The following is a 7,665-nucleotide window of genomic DNA, read 5'->3' on the forward strand; positions in this document are numbered from 1 at the left end:
TGGCTGAGACTGGGTCATTACTTTCTCAAGTAAAATTGCTGATTTATCTGTCTGTCAGGGAAGAAGAAGTCTAGAGATAATTGTAAATTCCATGCTCTTACGCTATTAAAGAATGTTGTATGCCGCCAACTCAGTTTTTCGCTTAAAGATATAATCGATTATGCATCTCAGAAAGGGCAGTTAACTCTTATTGGGTGATTTATTTATAGATATAAGTGCAATTTACTTGTTTGTGAAACCAATGCGTTCCTTGTGTATAAAATCAGTGCGTTACTTGTGTATAAAATGAATGCATTACTTGTGTATAAAATAAGTGCGTTACTTGTGTATAAAATCAATGCGTTACTTGGGTAAAAATTAATGCGTTTAGTAACGCTTGGTGTCGACTACTGATGGAAAATAAGTGTATATGAAGAACTCGGTAAAAACGATTTAGACTGTGCCCATTAAAATACCTTAGTCTCTAGTGTGTAATAAGGGGAAAGTGGGGTTGGAAATGTGAATCTCATTTGACTCTGTGTGATAATAATTTTATTAACAACAAAGTGAACTGCATCTGCGGAAAAAGAGGCGGATGTTATAAACGTGATTTTAACCCATTGGGGGAAATGACAGACTTGTTATTTTAGAATTCTTGCTAAATCTATTGAAGGTTACACAGAGAAATTCACGTCTAAGAGAATTAATTGCGCCTGGAGAAGAGCTCATTTTGATTAAATATTTAAGTGGTTTTATTCAATACTGTAACCGTTTTTCGTAGTTTTGATTGCGCTATCTTAGCGTTGGTAGATATGTGTTTATTTGGAGTTTCTGGGTATTTTGGAATTTGTGTGAAGTGAAAATATATTTTGATTCTTGAAGGAAGAGATTTCCTTCAATTCATACACACCGTTGCCTGTGAAATTGAGAGATATTTTGTGCAATACTTTTTATCTCGTTCTCAGATTGTCCCACCTTTGTTTGAGCAATTATCGGCACTTTTAGATAAGATGTTCAAGTACATATAAAGTGACAGCATTTGCACTCTCCATGTTAAAAATAAGAAAACTGCAGTGTTTTGTAAAGTGATATTATAAAGATACAAGTATTAATGTTTGATCTCCAAACACTTAAAGACTATTAGGATGGATACACACACTTATATTATATATATATATATATATAACTGGTTATGTTGTCGTTTCTAGAAAACTTCAATTTAAGGAGGAACAGGATAGCCAGAAGACGTGGTAAAATTCCAGACATTATTATTTCTTAGAAATTAACAGAGGCACAGCCGAGCTTTCAGGAATACGTAACTTTCCCATCATCAGGGTCACTTATCTATGGAATTTACATAAAAAATAAAAAGAAACAGTAAGAAAACTATACCGATTAATTAAATCTAAAAGTATTAAAACAGTTATATATAATTGACAAAACTTTAAAATACATAATAATATAAAAAAAAAAAAGGAACATAAAAACCTAAGTTAACCAAGCAATAAGAAATCACGTACCAAACAGAAATCGTCAAATAAAATCACTGAGAAGATAGATACTGAGAGAGAGAGAAACAATCTACATAAAAAGACATCAATAAGAAACAACAACAAGTATTAATGTGTGAAATAACTGAACAGACTATACATAAGGTAAGAAGGAATGACAAGTAGACTGCAAATGGAAGAGGGTGAAATATGTGAGGAAAACTAAAAGAAATAAAATTGTCTAATTTGAACAATGGAACAGAGTGGTTTTTGGCTTATTGAGTGTTGGTGATTGTTGTTTAATATGGAGGACTCTAAAAAGCAGAATGGCTATTTTTGTTTGTCAAGTATTTTGAAAATCTTTCTTATTGTATGTGATGGTGCAAGATATGGCTGTCAAGTCAGTGGCACTATTTTTGCTTAAAATGAGCCTGTACGGTGGCCGACACCCCTAAAGTCGATGCGCACTAAATGGCGCTGTACATCCACATAAGTCCCAAAATTACATTTGGGCACAACTTGTAAACAATGCAGGTACGCATCAACCTTGATTCATCGAGCCTTTTCCCTTTGGCCAATTGAATAATTTTCACCTAGAAGTCAGTTTTTAGGAGAATTATTTTTAAGAATAATTGCTATCCTTTAACATGTTCACTAAAATCGTTAAAGAATTTTTAGACAATATTTTTAAGCAAAAATCTGTAGTCTGCACTGTTCCTAAAAAGATAATGTATGTTTTCCTTCCCTTCACTAACAGTTCTGTCCTAATCAAACGGAAATTATTGTCATTCCTGAGCCATCTGTATCCGTATGTTGACTTCAGATTTGCACCTTAATAACCTCTCTTACAATCGAAGACTGTTTCACGTGAAAGACACCCTCCCGGAGTTGATGCCACCATTGTTTACAAGTTTAATTGCCCAAATGTAATTTTGGGACTTATGTGGATGTACCAAGGCCTACTGGGTGCACATCGACTCATAGGGTGTCAACCACCGTACAGGCTTATTTGCTAAAAGAAAATATGCCATTAGACTTCATGCTATATCTTGCCACCATCACATGTAATGATGATTTTCAAATACTTGACAAACAAAGCTAGCCATTCGCTTCCCTTTTAGAGTCCCTCCATATTAAACAACAATCACCAACACTCAACAGCCAAACTACCTCTGTTCCATTGTTCATTGCATAGTTTGACTTTTTTCTTTTAGTTTTTCTCACCATTTCTCTCTTCCATTTGTAGTCTTCTCGCCCAGTTGTCATTTAACTACGACATGAACAGTAGGTTCTCCAGTATCTTGTACCACATTATCATTTTTTTTTTTATCATTTGGAATATTCATGGTTTTTTTTTCTCTTTCTCTAAAGTGTCTATGTTACTCAGTGATTTTGTTGACGATTTCTTGCTTGGTACAGTGATTTCTTATTGCTTGGTTAACTTTAGGGTTTTTATGTTCCCTTTTTACTTTTATATTATTGTATTTTAAAGTTTTGTCAATATATATAACTGTTTTAATACTTTAGATTTAGTCAATCGGTATAGTTTCTTACTGTTTCTTTTTTTATTTTTGTGTAATTCCCATAGATAGTGACCTGATGATGGGAAAAGTTATGTATTCCTGAAAGCTAATTGTGCCTCTGTTAATTTCAAGAAATAATAATGTCTGAAAAATTTTACCACGTCTTCTGGCTATCCTGTTTTCCTCATATATATATATATATATATATATATATATATATATCTATATATATATTACATATATATATATATATATATATATATTATATATATATATATATATATCTTCTATAATATAATATATATATATATATATATATATATATATATATACACAATCAATCCTATGGGAAGGTTCAAATGAAACGACAAGTGCACTGTTTTTCTACGTGTATGTTAACACATTCAAAATATTTATTTACGCCATTACAAATTTATCAACGTCCAGAATTCCACTTAACTACTTAACACTTCATCAAAACAAGGAAAAATTTACTAATGACCGCATTATATACAGAAACGAAAAAAGCTAACTACTTGTCGACCAGTTTATAAAACAACTGAATTCACAATTAGGAATAGTAGCAATAATAAAAGTAATAACAATCTACATAAAAAGACATCAATAAAAGAAACAGCAACAAGTAATATTAAAATAACTGAACGAACTATACATAAAATGGAAAATGACAAGTAGTACACAAAATTACAAGGTAATCTATAATAAGATTGTCTAATTTGTACATACCAGGGCTCAAATTCAAAAGTTTTCTGGAATATGTCTTTACAAAAGCAGATTCATTTATATTCCTGCTAATATAATCGTTACGAAATACAGCTTCTTTTGCTTCTGTCCAATCAGTCGCATGGTGAAAATGACTTGAGATGAATAAAAAGGGCACTAAAAAAGTCTGTCCTGTTCAAACCGAACATTTATGTTGGTTTAATCAAGTAGACAATTCTTCTCCAGTTTGGCCAATGTATTTTAACATTACTTTGTAATTTTGTGTACTACTTGTCATTTTCCTTTTTATTTATTTCTTATCTTATTGTTCGTTCAGTTATGTTAATATTACTAGTCGTTGTTTCTTTTATTGATGTCTTTTTATGCATATTGTTATTACTGTTATTATTGTTACTATTCCTAATTGTAATCTGAAGGTTTTTTATAACCGGTCGACAAATAATTAGCTTTTTATCGTTTCTGCATATATAATGCGGTCGTTAGGCAATTTCTTTCCTTGTTTTGTTTGGGTGTTAAGTAGTTAAGTGATCTGGAAGAACATAGTTTCTGTTTGTAATGGCCTAATTGTACATATTTTAATTTATTTTTTCCTCGCTTTGCTTTTATGAGAGCTTTCTTGCTCACTCGTTTTGTGCTCTGTATCACTTTGTGCCCAGAAGATGTGTTAAAGTACATGAAAGTACTTGGCACTTTGTCGTTTCAATTTGAACTTCCCAGTGGCTTGCAGCCACAAAACAAAGTCACGTACTAACTTGTGATTTAGTATATATATATATATATATATATATATATATATATATATATATATACTCATATACAATGCATGCAGTAATTTTTAAATCACTCGTCTTCGAACCCAGGTCTCTCAGGTGAAATTGGCGTTTGTTTTGCAAATCTTATCCAACAGGCCATACTTAAGTGATAACGCCTGAAATTTCCACCTGAGAGACCTGTTCACACGACTTTTCCCGGACATTCTGAGTCAGAAATTATTTAACAACAATTTCCTAAATTACGTGATTGTGTAATCGATGATTTCTAAGGATATATATACTAAATATATATATATATATCATTAAATATAATATATAAAAATTCAATATATATCATATATATATATATATTCACAACAGTATATATATATATATATATATATATATATATATATATATATATATATATATATATATATATATATATATATATATATACATATATATACAATGTGCAATAAAGTTTTAGTAAATCCTCTGGAAGCAGGAGGATAAAAAAAGTAGGTAAATTGCAAAATCATTAGAGATTTAGATGTTATTGAATTGACCTGTATTTTACCAATAATAATTCCACAGTTTCAAACTTCAGATATTTACAGGATGTTTAAGAGAAATCAAACGGAGTTTAACTGCAAGGTCAGGGAGCTGCAGAGCTAAAATGCGTTTTTAAATAAGTGAAATGAATTTTAGCCATAACTCGTTTACAAGAATCATTCAAAGGCTCTAGTCTCTGAATCTAATAAATTTATGATTTTGTCAAAACTCGAAATTTCAAAACTGTGTAGGTCAAGCATATCCAAAAATAGCAGAAACAGTATCTGAAATGTTCCTTGTTTCCAGAAGAAAATTTAGTTTGCAACTGTACATGCTTTATCCAGCCTGATTTCATTAGTTGACTGTAAAACAAACTGTTGTTCCGAAAATCCGAGTGGGATGTACTTCTCAGATTAGAGGACTAACTATAAAATTCCTCATTGTTATAACAGTAGAACTGATAATTGCTCAGACAGAATACAATTTCAATATAAGGAAAGTCAAAGATGAATAGCTCTAGCGACCTGGAGCGTAAATGTCAAAATCGAGACACCTGTTGCTTCCGGCAGGTAACGTAAACATTCGAAGGTAGCAAGTTCCCGCCAAGACGCTACACCCGACGTCACGTCCCCGCCCCCCCCCCCTCCCCCTCCCGCCACCCCGACCTGCACCCAAAAAGTATTGCGCCACACTATGCCCTAGTGATGGTGTCTAGTTGATCTAATATCCCCCGCCAGTTCATTCTTATACTTACTCTTCTCTTAAGCGTCTTTTTAAATTGTTATTTACGGTATTCTCCTAGATCTATCACATGCTCAAAGCATGGACACACTTGAAATAGAATTATAACGCGTTGATACTGTAACTGAAATAGTCTCCCATTACGCATCTCTTCCCTTGCCACGTATCACTGACTTCACGTTCCGTACTGGTATAACTTTCATCGAATCGTTAATATTATCTATGGAGTAGCCTTTTATTATTAAATAAAAAATTTATGGCAAAACTGGGAATTCCTCAAACCCATTGAGTTGCATACTTTATTATCATACTGGGTGGCTGGCCCCGCTTCAAAACACTATTTTAATTGGTGAGCTTGCCTGCTCATTGCCACTAGTCAATGGGCGCCTGTTTACAGAAAGAATAAACCAAACCTTTCTTGAGCTTTTCAAATGCTAAGAATCTTATTTGTTGAAAATGACAAAGTGGACTAGACTGTGAATCTTACCTGTATATTTTCCAGTAACAAAATTTCTTACAGTGCTTGGCAGATGACCTTGATGAGTCTTCTATCAGCAGCGAAACATCCCACACTCACCCCAACACCAACACTGAAGTCTCACAGTGTCGGTGACAGACTCGGTGTGACTCATAGGGGTAGAATAATCTTTCCTCCAAGGTGTGACTGTACTGTACAAAATTCCCGAAGAATCATAGTGAGTATGATGACGCGACGGGTTGGGTACGTAAATCTCGCAAGATACATCCAAAATATATCGTTACATTTTTCTGAGGTTTAAAATAGCACCCTCCCCACACACACACACGCACACACATTATACATATGAGCTAACCCAGGTCAGTGGAGATAGAAAATCCCTTGTTAAAAAGTGATGCCTTGTGTCGAAGGGGAAAGAAAGAGTAAGAAGTCGTTGAGATTCTTGGTGTTTAAACTTCGTGTTCCTTTGGAGCCACGGGAGGCGATAGGAATGACGTCACCCATGATGCCAATACCCTATTGGCCCAGTTGAAAATGAGGGCCGATGAGAAGGGCCCAAGCCTAAAGAATACGAAGGAAGCGTCCCTTTTTGAAAGCTTGAAAAATAAAGTCAGTTAACTTGTGGTGGCGACCGAGTCACGGGTGGGGTGTGTGGCAGTTCGCACCCCGAGGGGAAAGCCGGCAATTACACCTAATGATGACAATAAACGTAATAATTACTAACGTAGAGTATAGTCCAGTGCCCTGTAATCTTGAATGATAATATAAGTATTAAGTCAAGCCACGAGTATTAGTTCTGCCTATTGTATTTGCCAAACAAACCCCCATGACATGTTAATATTGCGTCAAATGTCGATATATATATATATATATATATTATATATATATTATATATATATATATATATTATATATATAAATTATTCATATATATATACACATGTATATATATACATGTATATATATATATATATATATATTTATATATTTATATATATATATATACTATATCTCGTATGCGTGTGTTCACCGATATTGACGTTCAGATTCTGTAGCAGCTGTTGAAAAGTCCAGTTCAGTGCATCATTTATTTGAATCCTAATCGTAATCTCATCTGTTTATGAATGGACGAAAGCTGAAAGATTAGATTACGGCATTTATGATAGCATAACTGTATACATTCGAAAACAATTTAAGGAATATATATTAAATTGTGTCGTCTCTAAAATTAATAATGAAGGAATGTCTTTTTCGAGTCAAGAGGGGGAAAAGGAATCAGAGTACAATTTGTGTTTGTGTTTTTCTTTTGTTATTTAAATTTGCGAAATGATTTTTGGTGTTAAATGCAGCAATCATATTATGTTCTTTGAACAGGCATGTTGAAAGAATATTACAATCTTTTCC

General features: G+C 33.1%; 1 protein-coding gene across 2 annotated transcripts in view; it reads right to left on the bottom strand.

The window, feature by feature from the left end:
- The window catches only part of LOC136834299 (uncharacterized), a 20,386-nt gene extending 13,972 nt beyond the window's left edge, over positions 1-6,414 (bottom strand). Inside the window, exon 1 of one of the 2 annotated variants that reach the window (XR_010851731.1) lies at positions 6,272-6,414. The gene's annotated coding sequence lies outside the window, so the exon portion shown is untranslated. The remainder of the gene's footprint in view (positions 1-6,271) is intronic. The other variant, XM_067096689.1, reaches the window with a different exon arrangement.
- Positions 6,415-7,665: the final 1,251 nt, after the last annotated feature.

Source organism: Macrobrachium rosenbergii, chromosome 53 (assembly GCF_040412425.1).
Source record: "Macrobrachium rosenbergii isolate ZJJX-2024 chromosome 53, ASM4041242v1, whole genome shotgun sequence".
Taxonomy (NCBI): domain Eukaryota; kingdom Metazoa; phylum Arthropoda; class Malacostraca; order Decapoda; family Palaemonidae; genus Macrobrachium; species Macrobrachium rosenbergii.